This window comes from Callorhinus ursinus, unplaced genomic scaffold (genome assembly GCF_003265705.2).
Source record: "Callorhinus ursinus isolate GAN/ISIS: 27379988/994484 unplaced genomic scaffold, GSC_fseal_2.0 scaffold4, whole genome shotgun sequence".
Classification (NCBI taxonomy): Eukaryota; Metazoa; Chordata; class Mammalia; order Carnivora; family Otariidae; genus Callorhinus; species Callorhinus ursinus.
The window spans coordinates 35,231,099-35,256,033 of record NW_027397066.1 but is presented as its reverse complement, the minus strand read 5'-3'; the positions used below and the strand labels follow the sequence as shown (position 1 = coordinate 35,256,033).

Here is a 24,935-nt window from a genome sequence, read left to right as displayed (position 1 = left end):
TTTGAGTTTATACAATCATAATCACCTCAATATGAACTCTGTGGCTAAACACAATGTTAGCTTTTGACACAGGGAATTTGAGGACCAGAGAAAGGACCACTGGCAATCTAGCAAAGTGGTTTTCAAACTTTGCTTTTTGGATTTAAGGTAGTGACTGTTTAGTGTTTATTTTTTGTGTACATATTTTGAGGTGACCCTTTTTTTCTAAATAAAGTATGAGCAGAAACATCAACAAATGAAATAGCTAAAAGTGAGCGAGCTGAGATCAGAGGAAATGAGAGGAAAACAGATGTAGTGCCTTAGAACTCCTACTTCTCCTTGAAGCTCACCATGGCAATCATCTGTAGGCAGTAGGGACTGTCCTTGGCTGGAGCACCGAACCAAATTTGATGTGCAGTGACTCTGTTCTTCCATCCCTGCTCACTGCATGATCACTTATTTCAATTTTTTTTTTTTTGAGTTGGGCAAGTAGATTCTGAAACTGCCAACTTCATCTCTATTCAGAAGTATCAAGTGTTCATGGCTTCTAGGATTCTGAAGTTACTACAGAATTCTAAGGAGGGGGTTCTATAAGTGATATATAATTACCTGCTTCATATGTTTATTATCTTTCCTATTATTTAACATGTATAAAAAGTGTTAAAAAGCAACGTTGCCCAATTTATAACGTGTATATGAAGCATCTGGGATCTTGTTAAAATGAAGGTTCTGACTCAGTAAGTCAGGAGCAAAGTTGGATAGTCTACATTTCTAACAAGCTCCCAGGTGATGCCAATGCTGCTGGTGCTTTGAGAAGCAATAAAGGATGCAAAACAATGGATGAGCTACAGTCTCCAATTCTCACCAAGTTCACAGTCTCACAGGAGGCACAGGCCTAACCTATAAGAACTCGAATACAAGGCAGCAAAGCACAAGTAATAAAGAGAATGAGGAACACCAAGCAGGCCAGAGTGGGAAATTTACAACATGGGTGGTTTTCAAAATCTCGCTTTAAGTGAAAAAGAAATAAGAAAGACCATCAAGAAATCAGTCAATAGGTCCCCAATAAAACTAAATACTTTCTCCAGATTTCTGGTCCCTTTCTGCTCATTGTCTTAGCATTAGGGAATTGGGATTTTGTTTACTATTACCAGCATACTTCTGCTTTCTCATCCCAGAGACAGCAGGAAAGGAAGAGGGACCCTAGAGATAGGAAGCTGGAAAATGCTAGCTTCCTCATGGTTTCTGGAAACAGCTTCCTAGACTGGGTAAGGCACCTGACAGATGTCACCTTGCAGAGACAGTAAAACTATCAAGCCCCAAAACTATGCTTGTTATCAAACAGCCTGTCCCACTCTTATGCGTAGGTGTCCAGGTGTCAAACTGAAAGGAAAGACAGATGCAGATCTGCCCACATGCACAGCCGTGAACTGCTTTGGAAAATTCCACGGTGTGTGACAGGTTACTTTTCTGTACTCTCACATTTTAACAGGCTAACAGCTGTATTTTCAAAGCATAGTTTTACAAACCTGGGTATCTTTGTAATGAAACCATAAAATCACAGGATTGAAAGCCACGTTGATACCATCCTGTGAATGTGCATCAGGATTTCACTCTCAGAACACTGCTTCCAGGAAATAGACACAATGGCCAAACTAACCTGCAGCCAAGCAGTGAACAAACAATCCTCTTGCTGAAAGAGTTGGCTCTGAATTTCACCAAGCTCTTTTTCTCAGAAAGAAAACTCTAGCTCGGTGGTGTTCCCTCATCTTTTTTTCCAAATTGATGATACTGCAATAATGTGCTGGACTCTGTAGAAGAAAACACAGGGTATTTGGAACACCACCAGGCTTTAGGCTTTGGGCAATGCCTCCTAAGTCCAAGTTTCTTATCCATAAAACAAAGGTAATAAAATTTATTGCAGTGACCCGACAAGATATTGTGAAGATTTAAAGAAGCAAATGTATGTGGAAGAACCACCAAAAGTACAAAATAATGATAGTGAAAACCAATATTTATTGAGTGAATACTACGTACCCGGAATTTTCTATGTATTACCTGATCTTATACTCAGAGTAATCCAGTAAGGTAGGAATTATAGTCATTATTTTACAGATAAGGAAACTGAGGCTAAGAGAGTTTATATCATTAGTAAGTACCCAAGCATAATGCACATGTTATTTCTTGGTCCCCAGCATCGTCTCTTTCCCACAGCATTCCAACTTCCTTATAGGAAATTGTATCTCATTCGTTAAGAATAGTCTTCATAGAGGTGCCTGGGTGGCTCAGTCATTAACCGTCTGCCTTCGGCTCAGGTCATGATCCCACAGTCCTCAGATCAAGCCCTACATCAGGCTCCCTGCTCCGCGGGAAGCCTGCTTCTCCATCTCCCACTCCCCCTGCTTGTGTTCCCTCTCTCACTGTGTCTCTCTCTGTCAAATAAATAAAAAAATCTTTAAAAAAAATAATAGTCTTCATAGGTAGGAAATAGTTGACTTCCATTACAAAAGTTGAAGGGCTAGATTCTTCCTTCCACTAGACTGGTACTGGAAGGGGGACAAAATGTAGCCACTCTTTCCTGGGACTTTGACCCTTGAGGAAGTAGTATGAAGCTTTAAAAAATGGTGAGGTCCCATTCAATCAGAAGCGGCATCTTGATCTGACTATTCCTATTTTGAGAAATTTCCTGTAGTTCTTGCTTCTTTAACTCGCCCCAAACTACAGTTGCTGCCTATGTCAGGATATGATTCTCCAATCTTCAGATTTGTTATATCTTGAGTTTGTCAATATATTTTTTTAAGTTAGCCAATATTTGGGTTTTTGCGATCAAAACAAGCTAACTGATATACCAAGCCAGGATCTCAACCCACGGTAGCATAATTTCTCCATATCTGTAAGTAAAGTCCATGCATGAAACCAATTAATGATACCATTTCTTAGTAGGTCACTTCAAGTATTAAAACATACAGTGTTTCTCATTTCCAACCAACAGCTGTATAAATCCATGACCCACTTATTAATTCATATAACTTACCTCCTAAAAATAAATGTAAAAATTATTTCTCAAGTGATAATTTAGAAATTCTCTTAAGTGCTATAGATTTAAGGTGAAATCATTTGGGAAATTGAGTTGTAGAGCTGACAGGAACCTATGAGATAATTTTCAGCTACCTTTGGATAAATATAAATATCAATAATTTAATGAAAACAACATCTGGCAGGCTTAAACATTCTTCTTTAATTTGGTATAGGATGCAACGGCTACACTGCCTAGATGCAATGTATTATAGGTAAGTCTCACCAAATACAAACTATAAACAAAGACTACAGAAACAAAATTTATCTTTCTGAGCTTTGTGTTTTTTCAAATTTAAAAAATCTCCAGGCTCTGCTAAGTAAGAATATTATTCCAGGAGCTTCTGGAGTAGTCTAAATGATCATCATGGACATCAAACAACAGAGAGCTTTCAAAAAGAAAAAAAGAAAAATGGTTCAGCCCCAGTCTAATTTCCTCTCTACTTTCAAAAGAACATATATTCACCGGGATGCTTGGGAAAAGAAATTTCTTCCACTCTCTTGACACTTTTTTTGTTTCTGCTAGATGAAAAAAAGAAGCCATAAACTGATCTGGGCATTTAGATTTGCAGCTTTATAAAGAAGGGACTGTAAAGCCAGACATGTTACATGTGGGAGAGGGGAAAGGGAAGCACAGCAATGGGCTGCTACATTTGTTTGGAGCTGTTACCATTCACCCCAAGGTAGGGTCAGTTCTTCAGTTCTTCTTGAAAGAAACAAAATGTAATACACATGCATCAAACTGGAATATGTACATAGGACCAAATGATATTTTTGAAATTCTCTGCCACATGCAAAAAAGTACTCACATTTGTTAAATATCATTTTCCCCACTCCAGGGTTGAAAGATTTTCATTCGGCAGGTATTTTTTGAGCAGTTTGAGGGACTATGTTAAGCATGCTTTGATCTCCAATCAATACCTCACTCACTCGGAAGTTCCAAGCCAACGGACCATCTTATAAAACATTACAGAGTCTTTCTAGTAATGCTGGTAACCCAATCTGGTTGAATATGCCCAAGTGGAAACCACAGAACACTGAATTTCATCATATATAAGATGTTATCAGAAAGTAGGCTTTATACATTTAAGCAAAGTATAATTTTAGCAAAGTAAATAAAGACAATTTGGTCAAATATTTAATTTGATGATGACTTTTATTGAATGTGTGACTTTAGAATCATGTATTAAAAATACTTGATCTAAAATAATGAATTCTGTCCAAATAGAAGTTTTGAATAACCATATCCTAAAAAAAATTAGATGAATGAAAATATGGGCATAGAATCTCCTCAGAAATCTCAAATGGAATTATTTGATGGATTTGGAACATAATTAAAGAAATTTCTATTCACTTCTTTGAACATATTCAGAGAGAAGTTTAGAAATCTTGGTATACATAGAACAGAACCCTTCTATAAAGACATTGCAGGAAAAAATACCTATAATGACATGGCCCAAGAATATCACCTTTACCCTGGAAGTTACTATTTTTAACCCTTTCATTCACAATTTATTTCAAAAATTGGTCTAATGCTTTCACATTTCATCAAAATGGCCTTTTAACAGGATAAACTTCCCTTCAGCTTGTAAAGACTACATCCCACTCTTAAACAAGCAATCCTTGTTTCATACTTGCAGCACCATCAAACAGAACTGGAGAGGTAACTCTTTTTGTTTTGTAAATATTTTTGTTGTAAATCTCACTACTCACACACTTTTTGTGGAGCCAAAGTGGGGGAAAATAAGAAATGAAATCAATGTTTGTATTTAAACTTGGAAATAGGATGAGAAGATATGATGTGTGCACGTGTGTGTTGCCTACTCTCTAGAACGCAGGCTCACAGAGTAATAGCTCCTTTTCTTCCTATTACAGAGATTAATAATCTTTTTCTCTCAATAAAAATGGAAGCTAGCATTTATTGAGTAGTAATTATGTGCCAGGTACCATACTATATTCTTCAGGCCCTTTGTCTCATTTTACTCATCCAAGAACTCCATGACTAAGGTTAGATTCAAACTACAGAAAACTTTTAAGTTGTTCATTCAAAAATTATTTATTGAGTAAGTACTATCAGCCACTATTCTGAGCTCTGAAGATAGAAAACAAAAAAACACAAAGTCACTGTTAGCATATAAAGAACAAAGAACTTAAAAGCATTCACAGGTAAAAGAAAATCCTTAAGTATAATAATTCAACTAAAAACAAATCTGTAGTTACAATGGGAGCCAGAAAAATGTTGAGAAAATGTATTCAATGGGGGGCCCAGGTGGCTCAGTCCTTAAGCATCTGCCTTTGGCTCAGGTCATGGTCCCAGGGTCCTGGGATCAAGCCCCACATCAGGCTCTCTTCTTGGCAGGAAGCCTGCTTCTCCCTCTCCCACTCCCTCTGCTTGTGTGCCCTCTCTCGCTGTGTCTCTCTCTGTCAAATAAATAAAATCTTAAAAATAAAAAAAGAAAAGAAAATGTATTCAAAAATATATTCAAAAGTCAATCTGGATTTGTATATCCAACTAGATTATCATTCAAGAATGAGGGCAAAACAAGTAAGTTATTAGATGAAAACAGATTCCCCCATTAAGACATCCTAAATAAAAGCACCTAAAATATACTTCTAGAAGAAAACAAATGATCCCTGAAAGGAGATCAAAAAGCACACAATGGTGAGCAAAGTAGATTCCAAAAAATACCACAACGATGGTGGTGATCATTATCCTTTGTGTATGGATATCATCTTATCCATCCTAAAAATTATATATATACATATTTACATATTTAAACTTGAAAAATATTATTTTCCTTTAAAGAAATTAACCTGAATATAGTACCATTTGTATGAAGAGAAAATAAAGTCCTATTTTCTTTTAAGCATAATTATGAATAATGGCTTCTTCTAGGCTCTGCTGTTTTAATCAGTTTGATTTTTATCTTTTTCTATGCTCAAATTGTCACAGCTTGGCCAATGAAAGCTCTTTTTAAGTTGGCTTCTGAGTCCTGTCAACACCACATCAGAACATTTCAAAGCATACTTGCTTTCTGGCAACAAAAGTTTCTAGCTTAATCTTGAAATATCTCTTCCGAAGGCATAGAATTAGCTCCTCCTAGAAGCGCTGATATTTTTAGTTAAGTTTTACCATTTCTCTATAATAGCCCTACTTGAAAGTTTAACTCCTCACAAACTATCAGTGAACCTCTTTATTTTATGATTTGATAGACCAAATAATTTCTTGCTTTTTTTATTCAAATTCATATGACTTAATTTTTAAAAATCTGCCCATAAGAATTAAAGTCTAGGAGACAGTGCTAATATTTTGAGTCATTTGCAGTATCTGTATTCTGGGTATGATTTTATGCACATTTATTGAATCACTCAAAGCCTATTTCAGCCCAATGCTTCTAATTATTTTCAGGAAGTTTCATAATTTTTCTAATTTTTATAGGGCTATATTTCTAAGAGCTGCCATTGTCTTAGTAAGTATTATAATTACTTATAATTACTTTTTGTTCAACTATGAGAGAAAAATTTTAAAGTCAACTACTGGAAAAATGCTAAGAAATATACTTTATCCCTCCATACACAGAGACAAAAAACGAAGAGCTTTGGTAGTTCATTTTTTTAACTCAAATAAGAAAAGCATTATATCTGTAAATAATAAGGTAAATTAAAATTGGAAAACACCTTTCAGTCTTTGCTTGTAGAGAACGTGAGATTTGTATGCAGAAAGACAAATTATTCATCAGGGAATTTCAATATCTAGGCCCTCACAGAAAAAGCATCTTTAGATCTCTTTGATAATATTTACATGGCCAAATGGTACCTTGTGGTGCAAGACTGATTGAAACTGACACTTTTAACAGTATGATTGCTCCAACTGGAGAAAGGACTCCTAAGGATCAAGTAGCAATGCTCAATTAAAAGTGCCTGAATATTAAAGAAAATGATACTGATTATCTTGCCTCTGAACCTCAAATTAATTTTGCAAGATAACTGTCTACAATTTAAGTAAGACTGCCTCTATTATGTGATTTATCAGAGCTATCTTGAACCTCTTGGCCACTTAACATATGACTTTTCAAAAAGTAATTGAGAGGGGCGCCTGGGTGGTTCAGTCCTTAAACGTCTGCCTTAGGTGTGATCACCTATCCGGCTCCCTGCTCTGCGGGAAGCCTGCTTCTCCCTACCCCACTCCCCCCTGCTTGTGTTCCCTCTCTCACTGTGTCTCTCTCTGTCAAATAAATAAATAAAATCTTTAAAAAAAAAAAGTAATTAAGAAATGTGTTTATTTTTCTGGTTGGAATTTAGTTAAGAGGTTTAAGGACAATAACTTGAGATACAGCATCTAGATACATGAATATTTATAAACTTTGTTTAGCTTTGCCAAAACCAAGCTGCAATTAGAATCCAGATACTTCACCAAACCATTAGGGTTTTTTAACAGAATAAAAACAAAAAGTGATTTTGGCTGAATCTGAAATGATAATTTGTCCCAAACTGTTGCCATTAAGTCCTATATTCATTCCAAGGGGAAAGCCAAGTGGAGAAATTGAATCTACATTAAAAGGCAGGCTTTCCTGAGGCTGTTTTTATTCTAGTATCATCAGTCAATATATAATTAAATATTTTGTTAGAGTAAAAAGTGTGATATTTTTCCCCGGAGACAATATAGAAATCCCAACTAGGTTGTGTTGTATGTGCCAATTCCAATTGTTTGATACAAAGTAACTGTAGGACTATGTTGAGAAGTTCTCTGAGTAAGATCTGTCTCAGTGAGGAAGGGGTCAGTCCAATATTAGCCAAGAATGGAGTTCTAGAAACATTCTTTTTTTGCCATCTGGACTGCAAAACAACTAGAGAGGATTCCTTAGGACATGATCTCTACTTTTTAAAAGATTAAATATTTTTTTGCCACTTTTAAATTGACTCAGAACATCTGATACATTTTGGTTTCTATAAATAACTCTGAAACTAAATTTTCATGATATCCAACCACTTGCCATTCAATTTAATAGCAAAAGAATATTTGAGTGCCTACCAACAGCACATATGTTTGGAACTGGGAATAAAACAGTGAAAAAAATACAGACGCAATTTTGCCCTCATTGGGCTCTCAAATTATCAGGCAGGTAATAATTTTGATAATAAGGGCGCCTGGGTGGCTCAGTTGGTTAAGCGGCTGCTTTCGGCTCAGGTCATGATCCTGGAGTCCCCGGATCGAGTCCCGCATCGGGCTCCCTGCTCCCTGGGGAGTCTGCTTCTCCCTCTGACCCTCCCCCCTCTGATGTGCTCTCTCTCTCTCTCTCTCATTCTCATTCTCTCAAATAAATAAATCTTTAAAAAAATAATTTTGAAAATAATAGTCTAACTAAACACTTGTATCATGCTTTGCAATGTACTTTTAAACCTTAAACCTTCTTTGAATTCCTTGGAAAAGCCCAATTTTTCCATGATGTATTTGTTCAATACATTGTGAGATTTGGCTTGCTAATAATTTTGTTCCGGAATTTTGCATCTCTATTTCACAAGGGAGAATGACTTTTAATCATCTGTTACCAAAAAAAAAAAAAAATCCTTGTTTGGTTTTAGCCTCATACAATATTAGCCTCATCATATTATTTGGGAAGTGTTACTTGTTCTATTCTCTGGAGGGATTTCTACGGCTTTGGAGTTATTTGTTTCTTGATGATGTGTTATAACTTGCCTTTGAACTTATCTAATCTGTTTTATTTGTCTTTTCTGTTTTGGTTTTCATTTTGGCTTTTTTAATAGGAAAGGGGCTAGATTTTTAAATACTGATCTAATTTCTTTAGATATTATCAGTCTATTAAGATTTTCTGGGTTTTATTTATACTTCATTTGGTTTTGCTAAGTAATTTTTTGTGTGTGAAATTGTCCATTAGAAGTTTTTTAATAAAAGAGTGTTCATTCTTCACAGTATTGTAATTTTATTCTGTAACCAGAGATTTGTCCCTTTCTCTCCCTTTTCTTGGGTAAATTTCACCAGAGTAGGTACAGAATATATACCTTCACCCAATTAGCTTTTTTCCCCTCACAACTTGAATCAATCTGGTCAACTTTTTTGGCTTTATACAAAAAGGCATAAAATTGCCAAAAAATGATAGGCCTTTTGTTGGTAAACTACTAGTATTAAACTTCTCAGTTATTAAGGTATATTTGTAATTATTCTGTGTTGAGACCCATAAAGAGCAACCATTCTTTCATTTTTATGAAATAAATATCCAACTCTTCCTCATGGCCAATAATAGCATGATGTTTTCTTTTTAGGGTCTTCCTTTTTAAATTTTTACTTACAAGCCCTAAATTTCTCTTTAAAGTATTCCTTTGAGCTCTTTCTAGGGTCTCTACCTATCTTTTAAATTTGAGACACTGAACTTAATATTAGATTCTAGAACTACCCACTCAATGGTATATAAAATAAAAGAATGATCTTAAGAATCCAAATGCCCAATATGTTATTTTATTTAATACTGGTCTAGAATAAGAACATTACACAAAGTGGGTGAGTGGAGGCAAAGGTCTCCTACCCAGAGGAAATCTTTGTTCCAGATAAGCTTCCCATTGCCAATTTTCTTATTAAGACCTCAGACACTGTGTCCTCTGGCTGTTTACTTGTCTGCCAGCACATACATCTTCTAGTTTTCCACAACCCCCAAAACTCACAGCTTTCGCCCAGTCCATGAAGATTTCCTATTTGTTTGTATTATAAAAACAATAAGGACACTACCTGAGATAACTTTAACTAATTCGAAGGATTTTATATTTCCAGTAAGTGTCTGAGCAAATGGACTCCAATGTCCATAAGACCTAAGAAAATTATGCCTACCAACCCTTTGGCTCTCTCTTCTTTCTCCCTTCAGTTCTGTGATGGCACACCTTAGCAGGTGTCAGATGAAGTGATTTTGTTCCTAGGACTGGTGGTTCTGATAAGGATGATAAGAACTAGTTATATCTTAGTTACCTACATATCCCTTCTTGGGGGCAATAAAGGAACACATAGTTCTTTACACATGGAAGTCTCAACACCCGTTGAATGAATGAACTAATGACAAACAAGTGAAAGTTGGCAGTGAGTCCTTGGAATCACAAGGTCTAAGGTAAGTTTCTCTACTTTTCAGAAAATACAGATATTTATCTGTTTCTCAGTTTTTACTTCTGCTTCATGAAAGTAAATTGCAATGATCTTAGTCATTCCCAGATAAGGGACGACTATTTTTCTTTCAAGGATAATTAACTCAAAAAAAAAAAAAAGTTCACAGAAGTAACCTAATAGGGAAATTGCTATTTGTTTTTTTTTAATTATAAAGTGTGACAAGAAAATCAGCAATAAAAATAAAGAACTGATATATGCTACAACACAGATGCACCTTGAAATCATTACCTAAGTGAAATTTATATGAAATATCCAGAAGAGGCAAATCTACAGAAACAGAAGTAGCTTAGTGGTTACCAAAGTGGAGGGAAGAGAAAATACCACTAATGAGTATGAAATTTTTTGGAGGTAATAAAAACCTCTACAATTAGATTGTGGTAATTGTTGTACAAATCTGTGAATATACTATAAAGCATTGAATATTATACTTTAAATGGGTGAATGGCATGGAATGGCATTATATTTCAATGAAGCTGTTTTTAAAAAGATTAAGTGACTTACTCAAAATTACATGATTAGTTGGTGAAGCCAGAACTGTAATCCACATTTTCCCAACTAGAACAAATCTTTTCTCTCACTTTGCTGTTGTCTTGTGTGTTTCTGCGCCCTTATTTCCTAACAATCATTTCCTTTTTTTTTGTCATTCACGTATTTATATTAAGTTCTCCTTATTTGTTCTCATTTCTTAATTCCTCAAAAACTCTCACACTGTCCCTGTCCTGCTGTTAAGTGGCCTACATTTTAATGATCACAGTGCAGCTTTATTTTTTATTTGGCTATACCTCCAGGCGACGTCTGATACTATTGACCTATTAGTTTTACAAAAAGGCATAAAATTTCCAAAAAATGATAGACCTTTTGTTGGTAAACTACTAATATTAAACTTCTCAGTTATTAAGGTATATTTGTAATTATTCTGCGTTGAGACCCATAAAGAGCCAAAAGGACATATGGAACTAAGCACATGAAACTTGGTGGACAACACTTTGGAGAAGAAGACGACTTTAGCAGGATGTGAGTAGCAACTGGGAAACCACTGAACAAAAGAATGATTCTGTTGCTGGAATCTTATTACATTCATAGACATGAGAGACCTACGAGGGTTGTTTAACTTGATACTGTTACCCAGGAGATTGACTTACAGCTGGTGTGTGAGAAATGCCATTTTCCAGATAACTTCCTCTCCTGTTACAAAGTCTAGCTATGGCTTCCTGCGAAGTGCTGGATCTTCTCCATGTTCGAGTGTTTGAGACACTTATCTTTCCCGTCTGTGCTGGCTTTTTCCACTCATCTTTTTTTAATTTTAAGTGTCCTACTGTAGGAAGATTAATTCTTCTCTATTGAGTTCCATTCCTTTTTCAATATTAGTGCAGACATTGTGATATACCCAGCTGGGATAGAGGAAGGTGTAAGGTAAATAGTTCATACTATACAAGAAAGTCATAAGATAATGCCTTTTTTTTCCCTCTCTGTAGGATATAACTGGATTACCTTAATCAAATTTAAGAAATAAAAATGGACATCTTGTCCACCATTGTCAATCACTAGGAATGTGATTCAATGTTATTAGCAGGTGGCTTTTTTTTTCTCTTTTCCAAATGAAGATGTCTAATGTAAATTATCACTGGTTTTTAAGTTGCAAACTAGATTTGTTTTCATCATTTGAAATATTCTCTGGTGGCTTTAAGCAACTTTTATATACTTACTTTCCATAGTTATCATTTACTTTCCATTTGTCCAAATTATTTGGGTAAATTGTGAAATTTCTGTGGGAAAAATATGTTAATATTGGCAAGTTCACATTGTTCAACCTAACACATAGTAGTAAATAATAGTAGGACTTCCTTAAATCCACTGGGTGGTGATGGGGAGGTGCCAGGAGAAGGAAAGGTTAAATTGTGGAAAGTCAAGGGGGAACAAGGGAGAAGAAATAAAATTGGTCTGGATACAGACATAGGAGAAGTAAAACCCAAGCTAAAGCCTTTATGCAACACTGTTATATTTCACATGGTTAAAAAGGAATGATTACATGTAGCAGACAATATTAGTTGCTTACCCCATAGCCATTCTCTCCCTTTTTCCTTGCTAACAAAACCCACTTGTTTTGGGGCTGGCAATATGCCCAGTTCCAAGGACTGGATTATGGCTAGTCTTATCGATCATGACTTTAATGTCTCCTCTTGATTCCTCCCTATTTGGGATGATGCCATGTCATAGTGACGCTTAGAACTTCAGCAACCATCTTGCCACATGATGCAAAAAAAAGGACAAAAATTAAATGTGCTGTTGAACCTTCCTGAACCCGCACCTCTGCAGGAGGCCGCAGCCAGACCTGCGCCGGAACCATGTTTCGCAACCAGGATGACAATGATGTCACTGTTTGGAGCCCTCAGGACAGGATTCATCAAATTGAGTATGCAATGGAAGCTGTCGAGCAAGGCTCAGCCACAGTTGGTCTGAAAACACATGCAGTGTTGGTTGCATTGAAGAGAGCACAATTAGAGCTTGCAGCTCAACCAGAAAAAAATTCTCCATGTTGACAACCATATTGGTATCTCAATTGCGGGATGTACTGCTGATGCTAGACTGTTATGTAATTTTATGCGCCAAGAGTGTTTGGATTCCAGATTTGTATTTGACAGATCTCTTCCTGTGTCTCGTCTTGTATCTCCAATTGGAAGCAAGACCCAGATACCAACACAATGATATGGCCGGAGACCATATGGTGTTGGGCTGCTTATTGCTGGTTATGATGATATGGGCCCTCACATTTTCCACACCTGTCCATCTGCCAACTATTTTGACTGTAGAGCCATGTCCATTGGAGCCCGTTCTCAATCAGCTCGTTCTTACTTGAAGAGCCATATGTCTGGGTTTATGGAGTGCAATTTGAATGAACTGGTTAAACATGGTCTGTGTGCCTTACGAGAGACACCTCCTGCAGAACAGGACCTAACTACAAAGAATGTTTCCATTGGAATTGTTGGTAAAGACTTGGAGTTTACAATTTATGATGATGATGATGTATCTCCACTCCTGGAAGGTCTTGAAGAAAGACCACAGAGAAAGGCAAAGCCTGCTCAACCTGCTGATGAACCTGCAGAAAAGGCTGATGAACCGATGGAACATTAAGTTACAAGCCAGTCTATATGTTTATTATCAAATCTGTAAGAATGCAGGAACATGTACTGATGACAATAATCTACACTTAGGAATGAGTACAGACGTGTTTTTCCCTAGCAACTTGTCTGAAACCATATAATGGTGTGAATTTTCTTTGAGAGGGTCTATATAATCATTTTCTAGAAAGTACAGGTATCTGTACTAATGCTTTTATATGAAGAACACAGTGTCTTTGTGGTTTTAAAGACAACTGTGAAATAAAATTGTTTCACCTGCCAAAAAAAAAAAAAAAAAATTAAATGTGCCAAGGAACAGAAAGGTGAAAAGAAAGTGGGTCCTTGATGACATCACAGAGCTTATGAACTAGATGTACTGCCTCTTCCAGTACACTTTGCAATGTAAGAGAATTAAATGTCTCAAATGCTCAGTTGGGTATTTAATTGTAGCCCTAGCATCCTAACTGAAACAGTAGCAAAGTACTTTCATGCCATCAAGAACATATATGATGTGAAGCATTATTTTTCAAATTAATTTTTTAATTAATTTTGTTAATTTTCAAATAAAAGAAAAATATCTAAGCCTTTGATCAGGCTTAGATAATATAAGCCTTTCCTGAAGCTCAACTGTCCTACCTGAGTAGGAAAGGGAGTTTCTTCTCTCTGAGATCCCCCTCTAGACAGCAGAGGTGAAAGACATAGTTAAGGATAAGCAATGGTACTTCTCTGGGTCCCCTCTGAGTCTTGAGGTACAATTCACAACAAGAACCATCCTATAAGAAAATAGTGGATGATTATTAAACTTTTAGAACTTTTCCTCAAGAAGACAAGCTGTTGCATTAGCTGATCTCATCCGATAATCTTTTTTTTTAATTTATATTTCTGGTTATTGCTACACACAGCACAGAAGACATACCTGCGTACCTAAAAGGAGAGGGCACATTTCATATTTACAAACAGTCCTGGTTGCAGATCAGCGCTGGAGCCTGGGAATGTGTAGCTATGTTAATAGCACGCCTCCTATGCCCTCTGCCTATCCCCTAGTGGTACCCTTAGCCATACCCCTTTATTCAATAATGAAAGTAAATGGTATGAAAATGTGCCAACACACCAAATACTGTTTCCATATATCTGTCTTATTGGTAGAAACTTGAATGGAACCTTAAAGGGCTAACTGGAATTGTCTAGATGAGGAGAGGATATTGACTAGCAGGTAGAACTGGATTTACAAAGATTCCAAGACAACAGAGATGCAAGCAGTTGATTATGGCAGACATGAGGGAGCCACGTGAGGCAGGGGTAGCAGATGCGAAGGGAGGGACTTTCTGTCTGTACTGAAAAATTTAGCCCCAAAGGAGACAGCTAGATCTTGGGGGATTTTAGGCAGGGAAGCAAAAGATCATTCTGGCAGCTTAGGAGAGGATGAAGTGGAATGAAAGGAGTCTGGACGTGAGAAGAAAACAATCACAACAACAAAAAATAATGACAGTGGCAATGAGTATGAATCAAGAAATACCAAGAGACAGACTGGAGGACTTAGCAACCACTTAAACGTAAGGGTAATAGCACCCGGGAGGTTTGAGGATAACTCACTTCCTACAATCAACTGGGATGGAGAGTTATAACATCCTTTATAGTATAGAAAAAAAAGGAGTTGGGTTGTGCGTGAAGGGAAAGAAGGAGATAATAAATATACTTTTTATAGTGTCAAGTTTGAGGCACTCACGGTTTATTCAAGTAAAGCTATCCAACAGATCAGAGGCTCCCAGGCCTTTCAGGTTTCACAGACCTGCAAAATTTTCAAATAAATATGAGGAACCACTTTCAGACTGCCAATTCTTTCTTTTGCTAGGTCAGGATATGTTTCCTTAAAAAACTATCATCTACTTATATCGACGTTTCATTCTTATAAAAGGATATTTCAACACCAAAAATTAAGGTGTGAATCTTGATACAAAAGGCAATTTATTGAGGGCGCCTGGGTGGCTCAGTTGGTTAAGCAACTGCCTTTGGCTCAGGTCATGATCCTGGAGTCCCGGGATCGAGTCCCGCATCGGGCTTCCTGCTCAGCAGGGAGTCTGCTTCTCCCTCTGACCCTGCCTCCTCTCATGTGCTCACTCTCTCTCATTCTCTCTCTCTCAAATAAATAAAATCTTTTTTAAAAAAAGGCAATTTATTGAATTAAGGTAACTTGCCTTCAATTTAAAACTCAACTGAAGTCTTTTTTTTTTTTCAGTTCTTCTTATACCAATGTAATTCTCATCACTGATTTACAATAGACCACAAACAGCACTTGACACTGATATAGATGACTACATATAGAGATTTGGAGCCCCAATAGAGAAGCTTTAGCTAAAGATCTGGAATCATAAGCATATTATTTGAACCAGACAAATAGATCATCAAAAGTACTATTTATTTGGCACTTTCTGTGTGCCAAGCACTATGATAAAGGCTTTACGTATATCTCATTTCAAAATCTCAACAACTTTAGGAGGTAAGAGAGGGTAGCTCATTTTTACAGTTGAGGACATTGAGACTGGAGATATTAAGTTACCTAAGATCACAAAGCAGGAACTGGCAGAGCTAATATTCAAGATTTCTCTAACTCGAAGCTCTGTGCTTTTAAGTGTGATGTTATACTGCCTCCCTGGAAAAAACATACAGAATAAGAAAGAGCATCAAAGATGGAACTCAGGAATACTGACCCTCTAAATGCTTCAGAACAACAACAATAACAATAACAACAACAACAGAGCCTAGAAGAGGAAAATAAACAGGGCCATGTGAAACAAAGGAGAGAAGAATTTCCAAAAGAAATGTATTGTCAAAAGTGAAGGGTATTAAGAGGTACAAATTTCCAGTTACAAAATAAGTCACAAAGATGAAAAGTACAGCATAGGGAACATAGTCAATAATACTATCATGACTTTTTCTGGTGACAGATGATAACTACACTTACTATGGTGAGCATTTTGTTATGAATACAGTTGTTGAGTCACTACGTTATATACCTGAAACAAATATAATATTGTATATCAACTATACTTAAATTTCTTTTCTTTTCTTTTCTTTTATTATGTCACATTAGTCACCATAAAATACATCATTAGTTTTTGATGTGGTGATCCACAATTCATTGTTTTCATATAACACCCAGTGCTCCATGCAGTACGTGCCCTCCTTAATACCCATCACCGGGCTAACCCATCCCCCTCCCCTCTAAAACCCTGTTTGTTTCTCAGAGTCCACAGTCTCTCATGGTTCATCTCTCCCTCCAATTCCCACCCCCTTCATTTTTCCCTTCCTTCTCCTAATGTCCTCCCTGCTATTCCTTATGTTCCACAAATAAGTGAAACCATATGATAATTGACCTTCTCCGCTTGACTTATTTCACTTAGCATAATCTCCTCCAGTTCCATCCATGTTGATGTAAAAGTTGGGTATTCATCCTTTCTGATGGCTGAATAATATTCCATTGTAGATATGGATATGGACCACATCTTCTTTATCCATTCATCTGTTGAAGGGCATCTCAGCTCTTTCCACAGTTTGGCTATTGTGGACTTTGCTGCTATGAACATTGGGATGCATATGGCCCTTCAAGTCCTAGCAACAGCAATCAGACAACAAAAAGAAATAAAAGGTATTCAAATTGGCAAAGAAGAAGTGAAACTCTCTCTCTTTGCCGATGACATGATATTTCATGTGGAAAATCCAAAAGACTCCACCCCCAAATTACTAGAACTCAAACAGCAATTCAGTAATGTGGCAGGATACAAAACCAATGCACAGAAATTTCAGTTGCTTTCTTATACACTAACAATGCAACTGTAGAAAGAGAAATTAGAGAAACGATTCCATTTACAGTAGCACCAAAAACCATAAGATACCTCGGAATAAACCTAACCAAAGAGGTAAAAGATCTAAACTTTAGGAACTATAGAACACTCATGGAAGAAATTGAAGAAGACACAAAAAGATGGAAAAACATTCCATGCTCATGGATGGGAAGAATAAACATTGTTAAAATGTCTATGCTACCCAGAGCAATCTATACCTTCGATGCTATCCCGATCAAAATTCCAATGACATTTTTCAAAGTGCTGGAACAAACAATCCTAAAATTTGTATGGAATCAGAAAAGACCCCAAATTGCCAAAGAAATGTTGAAAAAGAAAAACAAAGCTGGGGGCATCACGTTGCCCGATTTCAAGCTATATTACAAAGCAGTGACACCAAGACGGCATGGTACTGGCACAAAAACAGACATATAGACCAATGGAACAGAATAGAGAGCCCAGATATGGACCCTCAACCCTATGGTCAACTAATCTTCGACAAAGCAGGAAAAAATATGCAATGGAAAAAAGACAGTCTCTTCAATAAATGGTGCTGAGAAAATTGGACAGCTATATACAGAAGAATGAAACTCGACCATTCTCTAACACCACACACAAAGATAAACTCAAAATGGATGAAAGGCCTCAATGTGAGACAGGAATCCACCAAAATCCTAGAGGAGAACATAGGCAGTAACCTCTTCGACATCAGCCACAGCAACTTCTTTCAAAATACATCTCCAGCGGCTAGTAAAACAAAAGCAAAAGTGAACTTTTGGGACTTCATCAAGATAAAAAGCTTCTGCACAGCAAAGGAAACAGTCAACAAAACAAAGAGGCAACCCACAGAATGGGAGAAGATATTTGCAAATGACACTACAGAGAAAGGGCTGGTATCCGAGATCTATAAAGAACTTCTCAAACTCAACACCCAAAAAACAAATAATCAAGTTAAAAAATCGGCAGAAGACATGAACAGACACTTCTCCAAAGAAGACATACAAATGGCTAACAGACACATGAAAAAATGTTCATCATCATTAGCCATCAGGGAAATTCAAATCAAAACCACATTGAGATACCACCTTACACCAGTTAGAATGGCAAAAATGGACAGGGCAAGAAACAACAAATGTTGGAGGGGTTGTGGAGAAAGGGGAACCCTCTTACACTGTTGGTGGGAATGGCAGTTGGCACAGCCACTTTGGAAAACAGTGTGGAGGTTCCTCAAAAAATTAAAAATAGAGCTACCCTATGATCCAGCAGTTGCACTACTGGGTATTTACCCCAAAGACACAGACGTATTGAAAAGAAGGGCCATATGAACCTCAACTATACTTAAATTTAAATAAAATTCTAAATGTCACAGAGAAGGCAAAAATAAATTAAACATGTATAAAAAATTATATTTATATAAATCCAGGGGAAAGTTATACATGGCATCAACTTTTAATGAAAGTCCATTAATAATACTCCTCAGTCCTGCAGACCTTTGCACTTGCTCAGCAGTCACTCAATTAGTAGGATCATGAGCTTACTCTAGAACCCATGTATCTAACACCTTTTGCAAACCTAAAGCCAACCTGAGAGGCTTAAACCTGAATCATCTGAGCTGTTAGATGAGCTATCATTTGAACTCCTCACCCTAATACTAAAATAAATTTTTCAGGATCAAATCAAATCATATTCAAATTTATACAATAATATCTATGTTGCCATCTAAGTACCTCTAACTAGAAACAGGTTTTTAAATGTAATTTATTTTTGCCAAAATCCTATAGCCTCTGTTTTACAATTTCAATTATAAAAGATCTAACTGGCACAAAGATTTGAAATGCAATTTCAATTTACTCTCACCAGGAGGCATTGGTGCATTGATACCATGGTTTGAATAATTGAGCCAATGCTTTGTATAAGATTAAGACAATCACTCTTACTAAGTCCTAACACAGATTTTCAAATCATGAATTCTCCATCCCTATGTACCCGTGATAAATTATTACCTCTTATCTCCAAATTCATCCATTTTGCTTGCTCTATGAGAATGGATCTGGGCCCCTTAAATATTTTCCACTGTCAGCTACACAGTGTCAAACTTTGTCAGTAGAGGCTGCTGGAGAGACGCTGTAGGCAGAAAGGGTTTTGCTTCCTGGTTCTGAGGTGCTCGCTTGGCCGGCTCCTGCAGTGTGTATAGCTTCTCCAGAGCCAGCCTCCAGAAGTACAAAGATGGCAGCAATACAGACGCCATCACCACTTCCAGGCAGATTTGTAGCACTGCTTCACGGGTGACACCTCCTCAACTTTTCCCAGAGCCCTGGAGGGCAGAACTCTAGCCAGTTCCTGAGGGCAGATTTCCAGTAAATTCCCCCACAGTACCATCACAATTAGGTCACTGGGACTCTGACATCCAGTTAGGGCTGTGCGTTTTCCCATAGGGTTCAGATCTCAGCTGTGGAGTAGGAGGGCAGAGGGGGGTCTATTCCTTGGACTCTCTATCTCAGCTCTGGGTAGTAACTGCCTTTATATCTGTTTTATTGTATTCATTCATGTTCTCTTCTTACTAGCAAAACCCTCATTGTTCCAATGTCCTGTTGTAGTTAATAATTCTTTATATAAAACTTTCTCTGTTCAAGGTGCTGTAAGACATCTCTCCCTTGATTTGACCCAGACTACTAAACTTCTTTTTTACATCTACCTTTATTAAAATAATTAAACTAATAAACTAAACAAATAACAGCAACTCACTATAAACTTTGAAGGTGATAACATCACAACTTTTAAAGAAATAAAAGATTCACATTATACCTTTTGTGATAAATCTTAACTTGGCTAGTTCACCATGTTTCCCAAGATGGAGCTAGACACCCTCCCTGATGGGTTTTCCTTAACCTTTACATAGCCTTTATGTGAAAGGGGAAAGAAGAAATACAACTGAAAAACCCTGGAAAAACAGTTGAGAATGAATCCTGTTGTTAGAAGCCTGTGTATCTCATCTGTTTAAATTCTCGCAATGACTCAAAGAAGTATTATTATTTCGATTTTCTCTATGGGGGAATTGAGACCTAGAGAGGTTAAATCACTCACCAAAGATCATGCACCTAGTAAACGGTGGATATGGGATCCAAAGCCAGGTATGCCTGACTCCAAACTCCCTACATTTTACCTCAGAGAGCTTCCCAAGATGGATTTTTGCTTTTGTGGAATTGGCTCCCTCTTCTCTGTTGCAGACAGAGGAGGCTGCTCATTTGGACTGAACTGTTTGTTTGTGTTTTCATCCTCTTTGCCCTTAGAACAGTTGCTGTTTCTCTCTGTAAGAAGAAAAAGAAAGCAAGAAACAACTACCTAGTATTCAACCATCATTGGGATCAACCAAAAAAAAAAAAAGTTTTCACGTGTATTTCCCCTCAAAAAGAAAGATTTTCTGCCATATGAGAAAAGGAGCAAAATTGTACCCTGCCTTTTCTTTTTCCAATCAAAATAGGTTATTTAGACTGCAATCATATAATTAAACTTAAGCCCTAGAAGTACTGGTTTATATTATACTAAAATAGCACATTTTTCAAGTGCTGAGAGAAAAAAAAAAAACCTGCCAACCCTAAAAATTCTATACCTGGCAAAAAAAAAAAAATCCTTCAGATATGAAGGCAAATTAAGACATTCTTAGATGATGGAAAACTAAGGGAATCTGGAGCTCTAAGGGTAGCAGACCTACCCTTAGAGAATGCCTACAGGGAATTCTCCAAACAGAAAGTAAATGACTTCAGAAAGGAAGAAATAACAATGCAATCGGTTAAAAAGGGGGGCAGGGGATATAAAAGATTATACTTCTCCTGAGTTTTTTAATCATGTTTGATGGCTGAGGCAAAAACTATAATACTAATTGATGGGGTGCTCAATGTGCGTAGAGAAAACAAATTTTTCAAGTGGGCAAAGGAATCTAAATGGAAGTAAGATTTCTACACCTCCCTTAAAGTGGCAAAATGTTCCCAGCAGATTGTTATCACAGTTACATATGTTCATCATAAAACTAAAGCAACCCCTAAGAAAACAATACATCTAAAAAAGGTTCAAGAGAGATGAGGACCCTTCTATCACAAGTTAATGTCCATCAGAGAGAATCTACTTCAGAAAAAGCATTTGGCAGCCAGATGGACAGGATGACTCAGTCCACCGACCTTCTCTCGTGCTTGAATAAAGTAGCCAAGAACTAGACTAGCCACGGTGGAAGAGACAGACCTGTGCATGGTCCATGGGTCCACGGACCATCAGCTGGGCTCGCTCTTGCCAAAATGATCTTGCTATTGCCACGCTGAATGTCCAGCAGTAGAGAACAACAGTGAGTCCTCAGATGGTATTATCCTTCAGTAAGACCAACAAGAGAATGATACCCTGGAAAGAGTAATGTTCCATCCTGTCTGTGCTTGACCCACTCACTATTCCAGTTCTGGCTTTGCCTTTTCTGGTCACACTTCCCAGCCAGCACCACTACCAGGGGCTTGAAGAATGTCTAATTTAGTGTCCTGTATAAGTGCATAACATTACCATGAAGTTACATACCCACTGTACAGCGAAGGAGGAGCAAAAGTGGTCTTGTGACAACAACATCCATTGTTCCAACCATTTACTGTACCATCCACGCTGCCAACCCAATGAAAGGCGGAAATGGACTCTTAAGTGTGCCGCTGAAGTAGCAGCTTGAAGAGAACACCTTGAAAGGATAGGACCCTATCTTTTACAATTCAGCATACACCTTAATTCAATAGCCATTCCATAGTGCTCTGCCTGTAACAGTAGAATGAATGGTCTGGCTAAGAAGGGACGGAGTTAGAAGCAGTCCCACTCATTATCAACCCCCAGGAACCCACTTGGGGAAACATGCATACTGTCCCCACAATTTTAGGCTTTGTATAATCCTTCCACCACGGACACAGCAAGAATCCCACTCATCTTACAATTATCACTGCTTCCTGTTCACTTTGGGATCCTTACGGCAGAGATAAGCAAGCGAAGAAAAGAATTACTATACTGACAGTGATAATTGACCATGATAATCAGGAGGAACCATAACTTCTGTGATAGATTAAGGCAAGGAGGAATATGCCAAGCACTTGGGTAAGCCATGTGACTTTCATTCTGTTATAATTGTATATGGATTGTCTAATTGTATATGTAAAGCACAGCAACCATGACCTGGTAAAGGCAGAGTCACCAGAAGGCTCACACCCTTCAGAATAAGGTTGAGGGGCGCCTGGGTGGCTCAGTTGATTAAAAGACTGCCTTCGGCTCAGGTCATGTTCCTGGAGACCCGGGATCGAGTCCCGCATCGGGCTCCCTGCTCAGCGGGGGGTCTGCTTCTCCCTCTGACTCTCTTCCCTTTCGTGCTCTCTCTCTCTCATTCTCTCTCTCTCAAATAAATAAAATCTTTAAAAAAAAAAAAAGAATAAGGTTGAGGCCTCGGCATCCCACCAGGCGAACTGCACAGATTGGCCTAAGTCCTAATCACTGGGGAGAGGAATTTAGAATTGGTAGTAGAGGCAGGAGGTGATTCCTATTAGTTACAACCTCAGAACAAACTGCAGCAGCAGCAGCTAGAACTCCTCCCAGGAATACCCTTATAAGGTTTTCCAATCAGAATTCTGGAAAGGCTGTGCCATGACATTTGGATATGTGAGCTCAAAGGATGAACTGTAAAGAATGCTATTGGTAAACCACCATCATTATGCAAACCGGGGGGCGGGGGCAGCTTTTCCCCCAGCAACTATATTAGCTGATAACACAGCTACTCCTGTCTCTGGAAACGTCCTCACACAAACAGCACAGCCTTGCCTAATTATCTATGACCACCCCTCCCAAGGGAAGACCACTGCCAGTGACTGAGTCCCATGGGGTAGGAGAGACTTTCTTGTATAATTCGTCCTGCACAGCTTTCTGTGGGATCAAACAAGCCAGTCTCCACCTGAGCCCACTTTCTGGATCAGCATCTTTGTCTTTTTTTTTTTTCTGTTTTAGCCTATTTTCCTCAATTCTCTTCACCTGTTTCTTTTTAATAAACCACTTGAACAAGAATTCCTATCTCATGCCCTGCTTCTAAAAACTCAAGCTAAGACACTTGTGAGTCTTACAACCTTGCTCTGCTACATATGCTTTGGGAAACTTGATAGATTTCCATAAAATCTGACACTTGAAAGCAAAATGTTAAATTTAAATCTGTAGGTAACATAAACTCTGTTATAATTGGATACATTTCATATTACTTAAGTTAGGAAACTGGAGTTTATGGTAAATGTGATAAAACACTAATAATTCAAGACAGTAAGTAAGCTTCCTAGTTCTGCTTTGATGATATCTTTCCAAAATCTTCATTACTCTAATGGCAGGAAACATGCAATCACATAAAGAGCTTAACTTTAAAATTAGTTGGTTTGTATGCCAAGAAAATTGCAACAGCAGTCACCTACAACTGAAAGAAATGACTTGAAATAATTTTGACATAAAATTTATTCTGCTTATTTTTAATCATTATTCAGGTGATTTTCTCAAAAGTCCAATTTAAAAAAAACATTTTGCAAAACAAAGTCACAAATCAACATTTTACTGAAGAGGGAAATATTTCTAGAAATGATATATAATACAATGGATTCAAAAAACATTAAATTGAGGAAAAAACAAAAACACAGAGAATTTAAAATCTTAATTGCTAAATATAATAGTAGGAAACCTGGTGGGTTCAGCTCTTCTCTAGACAAAACACAGAGCAAGTGTATTATTTTTTAACTCTGGTTCTCCCAGACTAGAAATTTATAATCTAGGTGATCAAAATAAAATTATGGAAAAAAATGCTATCACTATTAAGGAAATGTTATTAAAATTCATTATTCATCTTTCATAAATCTAGTATTTATCAAATTTCATTTTCCATTAGAGGGAGCTTCCAATATTTTGACAAAGTATGGTGATTAGCATTTAAATTAGCATGAAATCTTACCACAGTTTTGGTACAGATCATGATGGTACCCTACGTATTGAAATAATGATTTCTTTTCAAGTTCTTTAGCCTATTTTCCAAGGCCCTTCTAAGCTTTGGCCCTAATCAACCTTTATAAGCTTATCTCTGACAATCCCTGCATGGGCCCCATAGATCAACAAAACTGGGCAATTCGCTCTTCTCCAATAAATCCCTTATTTCTCTGCGTTTATTTTTTTACTGCAACAGAATAATTTCATCATCAGGCTCTGGAAGAAACTGCTTGAGTTCAAGTTCCTCAGCATTATTTTGAAGCAAACCCCAGACATCAGTATCAATTGATCCATACATACTTCATTGTATATCTTTAAGTCTAAGAGCCATTTTTTTTTTCAAAAGCAGCCATGATGTCATTTATCATCACATCTAAAATATTAACAATAATTCCTTAATATCATTAAAGAAGCAGTGTTCAAATGTCCCTGATTCTCTTACACATTTTAAAGTGTTTAGTTCGAATCAGGATTCAAATAAGAATCACACATTACACTTAACCGTGTGTTTCTTATATCTCTCAAGAATTTTCCATGGATTGAAAGAATAAATACTGTTAAAATGTCTACACTACCCAAAGTAATCTACAGATTTAATGCAATCCCTACCAAAATACTAATAGCATTTTTCACAGAACTAGAACAACCCTAAAATTTATATGGAACCACAAAAGACCCTAAATAGCCAAAGCAATCTTGAAAAAGAAAAACAAAGCTAGAGATAACGCAGTTCCT

At 37.1% G+C, this 24,935-nt stretch overlaps 1 protein-coding gene and 1 pseudogene across 9 annotated transcripts in view; one reads left to right on the top strand and one right to left on the bottom strand.

Moving 5' to 3' along the window:
• Window positions 1-24,935, bottom strand: part of LOC112835727 (glutaredoxin domain-containing cysteine-rich protein 1) — a 300,261-nt gene that overhangs the window by 202,537 nt on the left and 72,789 nt on the right. For 3 of the 9 annotated variants that reach the window (XR_012377897.1, XR_012377895.1, XR_012377894.1), the window contains exons 4-6: window positions 15,068-15,130; window positions 13,978-14,114; window positions 1,640-1,790 (exon numbers count right to left, since the gene is read on the bottom strand). The exons of the other annotated variants lie outside the window; for them this stretch is intronic. The gene's annotated coding sequence lies outside the window, so the exon portion shown is untranslated. The remainder of the gene's footprint in view (window positions 1-1,639; window positions 1,791-13,977; window positions 14,115-15,067; window positions 15,131-24,935) is intronic. 9 annotated transcript variants of the gene reach the window in all.
• Window positions 12,564-13,550, top strand: LOC112835726 (proteasome subunit alpha type-1 pseudogene; annotated as a pseudogene).